The sequence below is a fragment of the Quercus lobata genome, chromosome 12 (assembly GCF_001633185.2).
Source record: "Quercus lobata isolate SW786 chromosome 12, ValleyOak3.0 Primary Assembly, whole genome shotgun sequence".
In the NCBI taxonomy this organism is placed as follows: Eukaryota; Viridiplantae; Streptophyta; class Magnoliopsida; order Fagales; family Fagaceae; genus Quercus; species Quercus lobata.
In genome coordinates, this window is record NC_044915.1 from 30,297,884 (window position 1) to 30,312,240 (window position 14,357).

Below are 14,357 nucleotides of genomic sequence, written 5' to 3' on the forward strand. Positions count from 1 at the left end.
AAAATGGTTAATTTTGGAAACATATTTGTTAAAATCATGAGATGTCATGGAGCAAATACTTTTATATGCAATGTGATGAGATGATAATTTGTGAGGTTTATTGGGACTCAAAGAATTATCAAATGTAGTGGATGGTACAATTTGATCAAGGTTCTTGGCTTGATTTGGACCAAATGAAAGAGTTTTGGCATGGATGAGGTTAAGATTTTTAGAAACAGAAACTTTTTGGAGACTCTCAATCTCTTTAGGTTCTGGGTTCCTAAGAAACTTAAACTTGACTGGTTGGCCAAAAGGATGGGTAGTGATTCCTTCACTATCTGTGATGAAAGGATACAACAGACACATGAATGGGTTTCCTAAGATGACCCTATCTGTTATATTTTTGACAATGACAAAAGTGGTTTTAAAACACGCATTGTCTTGACAAACCTGTGCTTCTGGGATTTTGAATTCAGTCTGCATTTTCCCACCACTAGCAGAAGTCAACCTTTCTTTGGTTTTCCGGAAGTATTTAGAGGGAATGATTCCTTCTTGGATGCAGTTGAGATCGGCACCCAAATCTATTAGGGCAATAACCTCAAATTCAAAATCTTTGCTTATGACAATCCTGACTTTGGAATGCCATTTCTGGAAGTTAATCCGACTGATGGTTTGCAAGAATGATCCGCTGGATGGTTCTGGCTCCATGTCTACAGTAGGGTTAATTGTTTCATCTACTTCGTCATCGGAAGGGTTTTGTAATGAGATTCTGTCCTCACTACCTGGATGAGAAGTAAATTCAAGATTTTTGACTCTTAAGTCCATGAGACCATGATCAACCCTAAGGATGGTTAATTCCTGCTTAAGGTTTCTCATTTCTGCTTTGTTATCCTTGATTTCTTTCTGGAGATCTTGGATAGTGACTTCCTTTTTGGATTTGGTAAACCTATTGTAGATTTTTTCCAAATCAACTTTGGGTTCCTGAAACCTAGGTTTGGATGTACTGGCTTCCTTAACTAGAGTTTTGTGGAACTCACTGAGTCTTTGAGCTTTTTCTTCAGGGTCCTTGACCTGTTCTATGAGATCTAGAAGAAGCTCTTCTTGCTTAGAAAGAACCTGGACAGTTATGTTTCTGCAACAACTATCCTGGCAGGCTAGGATTTCATCTATGTCACTAGAGGAATTAGAAGATACTCTAGAGGTTTCAGAGGATGTCCTAAACAACTAGTGTTTTTCTTGGTCACTAGAATCACTACTCGGGTGATCAAGTTCTAAGAGTTTGAAGATTTCATCCTTACTGGTTTGGTCACTAATGAGGGTATTGATAAGGGTTTTGGCCTTAGCTTTACACTCTTTTTGGAAATGACCTTTCTTTCCACACTTAAAACATGTTCCTGATGCTTTAGGTGTGAATTTACTTGTGGAGCTGGATCTACCTTTCTTATAGAAATCATTAGTTTTGAACTTCTGCTTTCTATAATGTTTGGAGGTAGGTTTCTTCCTATGGGGTTTCTCAGAGGATTCTTCACCTCTGTGTTTGGATTCCCTTTTGGGAATAATCGAAGGTAAGCCATACTGGGTACAGAAATTTCCTATTTCATACTTGGCTTTGCTCTTGTTGGCTTGGCTCTGGATTTTGAGATCTCTACACATCTTCATCCCTTCATTTCGGATTGTGCTAGAGATGTCTCCATAGGTCAGGTTATCATAGTCTATGATACCTAAAGAGCTGGCAAGAGTTTCTTTGACCTTCTGTCCAAATAGTGTGGGTAAGCCATTGATAAACTTCTCCTTCCAAAATGGAGAGTTACAATCGCTTCTATGCATAACACGGGTGGTGAACACATCTTCATACCACCGGTATTCTCCAAGGTTCTTACATCTAAGGTTACTCAATTGGTCGTAAATCCTAGATGTGATATTGCTTGGTTTGCCAATGAAGTGTTTCATGATCGTGTAGATCAAGGTATTGACTTCATCGGGAACACCTCTGCCTATGCATTCATCAAAGATAGGGTTCTCATCCTCATCTTTTTGAACAGCATGCTTAATATCTTCCTTGGAAGCTGCTGTCATACAGTTGTTCCACCAAAGTAACAATTTTCCAGTGAATCCCAAAACAATGAGCTCTACAACCTCAGTATTTAGAATACCATCATTTAGATAGTTATTGGCTACCATGGTTATATGCTGGATTTTGTTTTGGATTTCCTGTTCAGATAAACCATCTATGTTCCATTCATAGAGTTTACCACTGGATAATGTGAACTGCGTGGATCTTTCCTCGTATTGGAGGTCAGGTGGTGTTGGTTTGGGATACCAATTCTTGGTAAGGCTAGTTGGCATTACCTTGGGTTGGTAAAGCCTATTTACCTGTAATCCTCAAAATTAGTCTTCTATTTGTTCTATCTTCTTTTCAGTTTCTAAGGAGGTTCTACTAGAACTACTAGAAGTTGTATGGGCATGCAAGGTTTCTAGCCTTGGGTCCCTGCTGGTTGAGGTGGGATCTGGTGAAGGGGTAATTGGTTCCTTTTTCACAAGATCTTCAAGCTTTTGGGCTATTACCTATAAGGCTGTTTGGTCCTTAGGTTTGAGGCTAGCTTGTCTTGTTGTGGGGAGCTTGACTAAAGGTTTTTCTAGAGTCTGGACTGGTTTGTTAGGGTTTCCTGGTTGGAGGAGAACCTTGTTGTCAATCCTGTCTTCTATCCTATCAAGCTGTTTTCCTATGACTCCTAAGCACTGATTGGTATAGTTGTTTTGCTCTATTACCTTTCTAACAACCTTTTCTTCCGAGGCTGTTGCACACTTGAAGGGAGAGGCAATAACATCTGTACTTCGGTGGTTAAAGAGTATGGCTTCTTGGGGAGGATGGCTAGACCTAACAATTTCTGGTTTGCTAGAGCTTGGTGCATCCTTTTTAGGGAGGAGTTTCCAGTTGGTTTTGGAAATGACACAATTCTTTTTATGCCAATTGAAATGTTTCTCAAAGTATTCAAAGAAAGGATAATCAGTTTTTACCTCTTTCATGAATAACTTCCATTTCTCCAAAACTTCAATCTTTTGTTCCTTGGTATGGTTGGTTCTATAGGCTTCTCTTTTAACTCTGTTCTCTTCAGAATTAAATTCCTTTTCGAGCATATCCATATCAGGGATGAACTCTTTTGTCAACATTAGGAGCTGATGGTCATATTCAGGTTCTTGCTGAATAGGATTTCTAAAATCAGATCCTGATGGTGAGGGAGGCTTAAGACTGTCCTGACTGTTGCTGTCTTCTTCCTGATCAGCAACTGAGTCTTGCTTGGCTGTGTAACAAGGGGTACTAACCTAGGAGTGGTCTTTAACACCTTGAAACTGTGGACCTAAGTCTCTTCTAAATGTAGGAGCTCGTGTTCTAGACGAACTACTCTGGGATGCAGGTCTATCTTTTAAAAGGATAGTTGGCTGCCTAAAGGGTTGGCGAAGATCTACAGATCTAGACCTTGGTTCCTGGTACAGATCTAATGGGGATCTGGGCCTGGGTTCATCATACTCTAAAGGTGACCTAAACCAAGACTGGTCGAAGCTAAGTCTAACCGTACCATCGGCTAACTGCTGGACATAATCTAGATCTGGGTTCTTAAAAGGATTCTGGATCTGTAGAGGATAATTTTCATTCTCTAGAGTCCATTATGCTGGGAATGTTATTTCAGACCATTTCAAGGTTCTTGGTACCTGAACGGTGGATCTAACATCTGAGGATTAGATAAGAGTGGTTTCTCTTGCCTTTCTCTTATCAAGGGCTTGGATGGACATGTTTGTCCTCATGCACTTATAATACACTCTATATATAAGAGCAAGTTGTTTGGTGCCATGTAACACAAGGTTTCCATGGGTTTTAATGTTGAGGGTGAGGACCTTCAGGATGTGAGGGTCGTCAATTGCAACTGTAAGGTTTGGGAAATAGTCGAAGTGAACTGGACCATTACTCAAACTGGATTCTATGGTTCCTAGGAGACTGTCATTAAACCTGATAAGACGAGTGTCTCTAAGTGCCATAAGGATCAAGTTGTTCAAACCTTCTCTGATCAATGGTTTTACTCCAACTTGGACAAGTCCTATGTGGAGGAATCTATGACCATTTTCCCTGTGAGCTTTCATGGCTGCAGGGGATAACAAGTAGCATGTTTCATACTCCTTGTTGATGCTGTAAACTTGTTCTATAGTCCTAACATGGTAGTCCGTTCTGAAAGACTTTTTCAAGGACCATGACGAAGACTTATAGACTTGGATTGTGGGAACTTTGGGCATGTTCCAATCTCCTAACTTCTGATCTAGATCTGAAAGCTGGTACGACTCCAAGTTGATTGTTCCATCTTCTTGTGGAATCTTAGGAGGGTTTGTACTGCTAGATCTAATGGAAGTGGAAGAGTCACTCCTAAACATCCTATTTATCATTCTGGATTAAAAGCCTAAGAAATCAATTACAACCTAGACTACCTTTATCTTCCAATTTCTGGATCTATCCTTAAATCTGAAACAGAGAGTGTATGGATGCCTTCTGTGACTAATTACCAACTTACCGCCGCTCGGACGCCTTCTGTGTTTTCTGCTACTACTAACCGCCGTTTTTCCCTATTACTAAGTGTATACGAACCTTTACTTTCCCTCAACAACGCCTCAACGCCCACCTGGCTAACAGCTAACAGGGGAAACTCTCGGTTCACACTCAACCTCGGTACTTAGACTTACTGGGTAGCAAACAAACACAAAACCGGGCTTACTCCTAGACATACTGGATAACATATCCTCACAGAATCTGGCATAGTACACATCTGTAACAAATTTTAGGGAAAGAAACAAAGACAAGAAGGAAAAGATAACTGGGAAGTAAAGGATTAGCTTAAACAGGTAATCACAAGATAGTAAACAGTTTGAATGAACGGGAGGCTCAGCCTACCACCAAAAGAAAGAACAGTAAAAACTGGCTAAGATAAAATAGTAGATGAAGAATGCAACATATGGGAGTGGAAGTGCTATCAGAAAATAGATGTAAAACAAAATAATGTTTGTTAGAGATAACATACTTCAAAGTAATGAATAACCACAAAATAATGGATAACTATGGCGGTATAACCGGCCAACTTGATTGAAAATAATTACAGTAACTTACAAACACTTACGATCGAGCTAAAATGGCTCTGATACCAAATGGGGGTAAGCTACAACAAAAGGGTGCCGTTTAGAGGGCACTGGGGGCGGAAGCATAAGTAGGTTACAAATGTAGTTCTAGTACAAGTGTAAACTAGGGGAAGGGAGAAGAGAGTCATTCTGATTACAAGTGAAAGACCTCTGAGGTAATTATCAAAATTAAGCCTGCTGAAGACTGAGGCCAAGGGTGCCTTATATAGATGGAGGGAGACTTGGATCCATTCAGGAGACTGCTGGAATCACGGAAGGTGAAATGCTTTTACTTCCAGGTGAATATCTTTTCAGCCGAAAGCAACAGTAACTTCAATGATTTTGCTGGGGCACTGTAGAGTGATCAGTGACTAGTCACTGTTTATGAATAGTGTTTTGTCCCCTTGCTTTACTGGAATAGTGACTCTGCATAGTGTTCTGGACTGTGCAGTGAATAGTACTCTGTTGGTCAACTTTGCTGGTGCGGGTACTGTTCTGAATAGTAACCGGATTTGCAAAGGTGGTCCTTGAGCTTTTCTGGGCTTCTAGAGCTGTTCTGGAGCGTCCGGGAGCCGTGTATCAATCACTGTCCAAATTATAACCATCATAGGGATCTTGAGAATCCTGGAATGGGTCAATTGGGACACGGTTGCACGAGGCTTCTGAAGAGGCAGGAGAGTTCTTTTCTGCTGACTCTAACTGTGCAGATTGAAGGAGTAGCTGTTGGGCAAGATCCTTGAGTTCTTTACTAGATTTCCCTAAGATTTGAACGGAATCTAGGCTTGACTGTGATCTTGTGCAATGAGCTATAGGTTTCTGTATTGGAAGGGGAAAGTCTTTATATAGTTTGGAGATAGCATCAGTTGGTCTGAATTTATCCCACCATTTTGTAAAGAATTCCCTATCGAGCAGATTCTGATTGATAGCATAATTCCACATGCTAATCCAGTGGATCTTGTATTGAATTGTCATATGCAAGATGGCTGGAAACTGTGAAGAATGCTTATTCGTTTGGAATCTAGAACTAAAATATCTTAGTGCATCCTGTAGGGGTTCTGGGAAGTTCTGTGGAGTTGAACCAAACATTTCCCACCACTTGAGGAACCACGAAGGTATCTGTCCCTTGAAATTCCTGTCAAACTGAATGAACCATGTGTGATCATAGGTCTCATTTTGAAAGAATAATACCTTTTCAAAGGCATCCATATAATCATAATAATTGTACAGGGGTTCTAAGCCCTTGAGGACTGTAAGTGTTCTGAGAGTGGAGGGGTGTCCCCAGTCTTTGCAACTTACAAAACTCTGAATTATGAATTTATGGTATAGGACCATTGAGGGATTATTCCTGTCTCTGATGTCTTCTATTCTGGCAGACTTTTCTTGGATGAGAATGCCTTTATAGAATTTGATATTCTTCTCTGGGCTTTTAGGAAGGAAATGCCATTCATGGGGCAATACTTCCAGTGCTAATGCTAGCGGATCCGTTACATGGGCCAAGTGTGGCTCAATATAAGAGATATGCTGGACAAAAGGTTTCTTGAGGTAAGAGGCTCTACCTGTTCTGGGAGGGAGAGCATAAGAGGGTTGCTTAGACACAATCGGACCAAAGGGTACATCTACAGTATATGGAGAGACTTCTTTGGGAGGAAGTGTGGCTAGAGCAGAGCTATAACTGTGTTGTCCTTGGGGCCTATGGTAGTTTGGTTTAGGAATTGTGGAAACCAAATAATGATTAGCAACAATGGATGGTGACACAGGTAAGGTCTTTTGGGTATTGGAAAAGGGTACTAAAGGGCCAGGGTTCTGTGCCTGACTGGTACTCCTAGTGTTATGCTGTTTAGGCAATTTGGGATGTTGGGGTTGTACGGGTTTCTTCCCGGACATTTTGTTCTGGATTCTGCAAAAATTCACGGGTTAGGAAGTCAGGGATACTGTTTTGAGTTCCTGCTATGAATTCAATGTCAAAATCAAAAACTGAAAGAATGGCTTGCCAACGTGCAAAAATCTGTTTTGATGCAATGTTTTGAACATCTTTTTCTAAAACATGTTTTGCAGATTTACAGTCAATTCTTAATAAAAACTTTTGATTCAAAAGATCACTTTGAAATTTTGAAATACATAGTACTACAGATAAAATCTCTTTTTTAATAGTACTATAATTAAGTTGAGTGGGAGTCCAAATTCCTGAATGAAAATAGACAATCTGTTCAGGGGAAGTGAGACTAGCACGCTGAAGGAGAATGCTACCATAACCAATGTTAGAGGCATCAGTCTGGACTACCTTGAAGGAATTTTCTGAGGGGATTCCTAGACAAGGGAGTGTCTTGACATATTTCTTGATCTGTTGAACAACCAATGTATGAGTGGGTGTCCAAGGAGGCGGGTTGGTTCGAAGTCTATCAAAAAGAGGCTTGCATTATTGCCTAAGGTTTTGATAGAAATCAGAAATGTAGTTGAGAGATCCTAAGAACCTTTGAAGTTGGGTCTTTTCTAGGATTTCATCTGGAAAATTTTCTGCAAACTGGATAGCTCTATCTATGGGTTTGATGACTCCATGTCTAATATCAAAACCTAAGAACCTGACACTTGTTTGAAAAAGTTTAATCTTTGGGGCCGAGACAACAAGACCATTTCTTTTGATGGTTTGGAAGAATGTTCTGAGATGCTTCCAATGTTTGTCTAGGGACTCTGAGAAGATGAGTACATCATCAATGTACACAATGATATGACTGGAGAATGGATTAAAAATCTCATTCATGATATTTTGGAATTCATAAGGTGCATTCTTAAGTCCAAAGGGCATTACATTCCATTCGTAATGTCCAAAGGGTGTGGTAAAGGCTGTCTTGTACCTATCAGACTCTCTGATTTGTATCTACCAAAAACCACTCTTCATGTCAAACTTATTGAAAACCACTGCTTTACTAAGCCTGTTAACTAAGTCTCTTTTGTTGGGAATAGGGTACCTAATCCATTCTAAGACTTTGTTAAGGGGCTTGTAATTGATGACAAGTCTAGGGACACCTCTTTCTATCTCAGCGTTTTTCTGGACATAAAAGGCTGGACAAGACCATGGTGACCTAGAATTCCTGATGATTCCCCTTTTAAGAAGATCCTCTATTTCTGCCTTGCAAGTATCCATGAGTTCCTGGCTCATTTGGATTGGTTTGGCTTTGGTAGGGATATTCTTTTCATGGAAATCCTTGACATAAGGTAGTGCAACTTCGTGCCTTTTCCTATGCCAAAAAGCTGTGGGAAGATCAGAGCAAACTTCATGCTTGAGTTTTTCTTCAAACTTTCTGATGTCTGATTGGTAACTCTTGCAAGACAATTGCTTATCAATTCTTTTGTAACTTAGTTCATTACCAAGGTACTTAAGGTGTTGGGTTTTTGCTTTGATAAGGTTAAGGGTCTTGGAGATAGAAACCTCTTAGAGACTATTGATGTCTTTAGGTTCTGGTCTCCTAAGAAACGTAAACTTGACTGGCTGGCCAAAAGGATGGGTAGTGATTCCTTCACTATCCGTGGTGAAAGGATATAACAGACACATGAATGGGTTTCCTAAGATGACCCTATCTGTCATATTTTTGACAAGAACAAAGGTAGTTTTAAAACACGCATTGTCTTGGCAAACATGTGCTTTTGGGATTTTGAATTCAATCTGCATTTTCCCACCACTTGCGGAAGTCAACCTTTCTTTGGTTTTTTGGAAGTATTTAGAGGGAATGATACCTTCTTGATTGCAGTTGAGATCAGCGCCTGAATCTATTAAGACAACTACCTCAAATTCAAAATCTTTGCTTATGACAATCCTGACTTTGGAATGCCATTTCTGGTAGTTAATTCTACTGATGGTTTGCAAGAACGACCCATCGGATGATTCTAGTTCCATATCTGCAGTAGGGTTAACTGTTTCATCTACTTCTTCATCAGAAGGGTTTTTAAATGAGGTTCTTTGCTCATTGCCGTGATGAGAAGCATACTCCAGATTTTTGACTCTTTGGTCCATGAGACCATGATCGACCCTAAGGATGACTAATTCTTGCTTAAGGTTTCTCACTTCTGTCTTAGTATCCTTAATCTCTTTTTGGAGATCTTGGACGATTATCTCTTTCTTGGATTTGGTAAACCTATCGTAGATTTTTTCCAAGTCAACCTTGGGTTCTTGGATCCTAGGATTGGATGTACTGGCTTCCTTGACTAGGGTTTTATGGAACTCACTAAGTCTTCGAGATTTCTCTTTAGGGTCCTTGATCTGTTCTATGAGATCTAGGAGCAGTTCTTCTTGTCTAGAAAGAACTTCGATAGTGTTGTTCCTACAACAACTATCTATGCATGGTATGGTTTCATCTGGACTACTAAAGGTGTTGGTTGAGACTCTAGGAGAGGATGAATCTTGGTAAATCTGATGAATTTCTCGGTCAATAGAACTATTGGGAGACTCACTTTCTGGATGGTCAAGTTCTAGGACTTTAGAAATATCTTCAGATACTAAGGAATGGGTAGGGGATTTGCCTGGACATTCTACCTTGAAATGTCCTTTCTTTCCACACTTAAAGCATTTTCCTTTTGCTTTAGGTTTGAGGTTTTCTATGGGATTGGGGTTTCCCTTTTTATAGAAGTCATTGTTCTTGAACTTTTGCCTTCTATATTCTTTAGAGGCTGTCCTCTTTCTGTGGAAGTCCTTGAAGGCTGGGTTCCCTCTAAATTTGGATATCCATTTCTTAGGAGGAAGTGGGGGTGTATTACCAAGCTGGTCATCTAGATGTTCTTTCTCCTTTTTGCTTTTAGAGGAGGGTTCATTAGAACTGCTAGAGGATATGTGGGCTTCTAAGACATTTACTTCTGGTGAAGGAGAGACTGGTTTCTCTACTTTCTGTGTTGAATGTCTAGCCTTTGTTGGTGGAATGGATTTTTCTGGAAGTTTGGTTTTGACACAATTCTTTTTATGCCAATTGAAATGTTTCTCAAAGTATTCAAAGAAAGGATAATTAGCTTTTACCTCTTTCATGAATAACTTCCATTTCTCCAAAACTTCAACCTTTTGTTCATTGGTATGGTTGGCTCTATAGGCTTCTCTTTTAACCCTGTTCTGTTCAGAATTAAATTCCTTTTTAAGAGCGTCCATATCAGGGATGAACTCTTTTGTCAACATTAGGAGTTGAGGATCATATTCAGGTTCTTGCTGAATAGGATTTCTAAAATCAGATCCTGATGGTGAGGGAGGCTTAAGACTGTCCTGACTGTTGCTGTCTTCTTCTTGATCAGCAATTGAGTCTTGCTTGACTGTGTAACAAGGGGTACTAACCTGGGAGTGGTCTTTAACACCTTGAAACTGTGGACATAAGTCTCTTGTAGGAAAGGGAGCTCGTGTTCTAGACGAACTACACTGGGATGCAGGTCTATCTTTCAAGAGGATAGTTGGCTGCCTAAGGGGTTGGCGTAGATCTATGGATCTAGACCTTGGTTCCTGGTATGTTTCCTGGTGCAAATCTAATGAAGACCTGGGCCTGGGTTCATCATACTCTAAGGGTGACCTAAACCTAGACTGGTCGAAGCTAAGTCTAATCGTACCATCGGCTAACTGCTGGACATAATCTAGATCTGGGTTCTTAACAGGATTCTGGATCTGTAGAGGATAATTTTCATTCTCTAGAGTCCATTGTGCTGGGAATGTTATTTCAGACCATTTCAGGGTTCTTGGTACCTGAACGGTGGATCTAACATCTGAGGATTGGATAAGAGTGGTTTCTCCTGCCTTTCTCTTATCAAGGGCTTGGATGGACATGTTTGTCCTCATGCACTTATAATACACCCTGTATATAAGAGCAAGCTGTTTGGTGCCATGTAACACAAGGTTTCCATGGGTTTTAATGTTGAGGGTGAGGACCTTCAGGATGTGAGGGTCGTCAATTGCAACTGTAAGGTTTGGGAAACAGTCGAAGTGAACTGGACCATTACTCAAACTGGATTCTATGGTTCCTAGGAGACTGTCATTAAATCTGATAAGACGAGTGTCTCTAAGTGCCATAAGGATCGAGTTGTTCAAACCTTCTCTGATCAATGGTTTTACTCCAACTTGGACAAGTCCTATGTGAAGGAATCTATGACCATTTTCCCTGTGAGCTTTCATGGCTGCAGGGGATAACAAGTAGCATGTTTCATACTCCTTGTTGATGCTGTAAACTTGTTCTATAGTCCTAACATGGTAGTCCGTTCTGAAAGACTTTTTCAAGGACCATGACGAAGACTTATAGACTTGGGTTGTGGGAACTTTGGGTATGTTCCAATCTCCTAACTTCTGATCTAGATCTAAAAGCTGGTACGACTCCAAGTTGATTGTTCCATCTTCTTGTGGAATCTCAGGAGGGTTTGTACTGCTAGATCTAATGGAAGTGGAAGAGTCACTCCTTCTAAACATCCTATTTATCATTCTGGATTAAAAGCCTAAGAAATCAATTACAACCTAGACTACCTTTATCTTCCAATTTCCGGATCTATCCTTAGATCTGAAACAGGGAGTGTATGGACGCCTTCTGTGACTAGTTACCAACTTACCGCCATAGTTATCCATTATTTTGTGGTTATTCATTACTTTGAAGTATGTTATCTCTAACAAACATTATTTTGTTTTACATCTATTTTCTGATAGCACTTCCACTCCCATATGTTGCATTCTTCATCTACTATTTTATCTTAGCCAGTTTTTACTGTTCTTTCTTTTGGTGGTAGGCTGAGCCTCCCGTTCATTCAAACTGTTTATTATCTTGTGATTACCTGTTTAAGCTAATCCTTTACTTCCCAGTTATCTTTTCCTTCTTGTCTTTGTTTCTTTCCCCAAAATTTGTTACAGATGTGTACTATGCCAGATTCTGTGAGGATATGTTATCCAGTAAGTCTAGGAGTAAGCCCGGTTTTGTGTTCGTTTGCTACCCAGTAAGTCTAAGTACAGAGGTTGAATGTGAACCGAGAGTTTCCCCTGTTAGCCGTTAGCTAGGTGGGCGTTGAGGCGTTGTTGAGGGAAAGTAAAGGTTCGTATACACTTAGTAATAGGGAAAAGCGGCGGTTAGTAGTAGCAGAAAACACAGAAGGCGTCCGAGCGGCGGTAAGTTGGTAACTAGTCACAGAAGGCATCCATACACTCCCTGTTTCAGATCTAAGGATAGATCCAGAAATTGGAAGATAAAGGTAGTCTAGGTTGTAATTGATTTCTTAGGCTTTTAATCCAGAATGATAAATAGGATGTTTAGAAGGAATGACTCTTCCACTTCCATTAGATCTAGCAGTACAAACCCTTCTGAGATTCCACAAGAAGATGGAACAATCAACTCGGAGTCGTACCAGCTTTCAGATCTAGATCAGAAGTTAGGAGATTGGAACATACCCAAAGTTCCCACAACCCAAGTCTATAAGTCTTTGTCATGGTCCTTGAAAAAGTCTTTCAGAACAGACTACCATGTTAGGACTATAGAACAAGTTTACAGCATCAACAAGGAGTATGAAACATGCTACTTGTTATCCCCTGCAGCCATGAAAGCTCACAGGGAAAATGGTCATAGATTCCTCCACATAGGACTTCTCCAAGTTGGAGTAAAACCATTGATCAGAGAAGGTTTGAACAACTCGATCCTTATGGCACTATATATGTTCGTGTAAATATATATGTATGTAATGTACTTATATATGTATAAAATTGTATCCAAGTACTTTATATCTAAACAACACAAACCTACAAACTTAAGAAGAAGAAAAAAGTTCCTATCATTATCATTTACATGTAAAATATTTTGAAGAATTCTTTTTATATATTATTTTGAAACTTTTTTTAAATGTAAAAAAATACTATGTCACTACACACGCGCGCACACATACATAGTGGCACAGTACTCTATGATTTCTAAGTTACATGAATATTATATGAAACATGTTTTTTTAACAATTTATTGGCAGCCAAAGATTGTATTACATTAATTATAAATTATAGATTTGTGGTTAAAACAATTGAGAACTACATGGCATAAGAAGAAAAGGATCACACCTGGAAAGATATTACAAGAGGATTATCACTTAATTTGTTTGTGATTTATTTATAAGTATGGTTACAGTAAAAAAAAATTAAGACATTTAAAAAATTGAGGGGCAAAGTTGTATTTTTGAAAAGGGCTACTTGTAAATATATATAATCACATCATATGGTAATATAGATAATTTTCAAAAATTTTGGGGAGACTTGGCACTCTGACCCCTTTGATGCTCTGCCAATGGTTCATGAGAATGATACTTTCTCAAACATTTATTAAAATATATGATTATTTTTAAACTTTCTTTTAAACTCAAGAATCATAAACAGCAAAAAGATTTTATATTTAATAGATGGTAAGGAGGGTTTTGGTTTGGAAGTGTATATATATGTATATATATACACACATTAGAGAGAGGATTGAAAATTCGAATTTTTCATTAAAAATATTAGGAAGTGTCAATTGAACTATAAGAATAATTAAAGTGGAGAGATTTTATATTTAACTCATGTTACGATTGAACTGAAAAAAAAAAAAAAAAAATCAAGAATTGACTAGTATTTCAGTTAATACTTCTTCCCATTTAGGGTGAATATGGTTTATCCACTTGATTTTTCATGGGTCAGTCCTCATCTCCTCTCTCCTCAGCTGGGTCTTTGTCTTTGACTACAAGGGTTGAGATGAGATAGTTCGGGCCTAGATTTTCTTTTGGGCAGTAAAACTGCTTTGACTTATTATGTGGAAAAAAAAAAAAGATTTTTCAAAGAATACACTAAACCTTGTATTTTCCGTCTAAATTGACCGAAAATGACAAAAGTATATCTTCCCTTCCATTTGTTCTCTCTCTCAAACACAATAGGTTTAGATTAATGTAAGGCTAAGATATGTCAAAATTATGTTGGATCTAATTATGGGGCTTGAATAGTTGAATTCATGTTACTAAACCATTTAATTGCATAAATATTTCAAATTCATTATGGCCGATGATTAAAGCTAAAAACTTGAATGAAAAACCAAATTAAAACACAGTTTTTTGTTTGATTAAATTAATGGGCATTACCTTTTCAAAAAAAAGAAAAGAAAAAAGAAGAGAAGAATTCACGAGTTAAGTGTATGATGTTTAGAATATAGCTAACCTAATTCCCCAAAACTAGTGAAAAATAAAAATAGAAAGAACACACAAAGAACAATTGCATGACA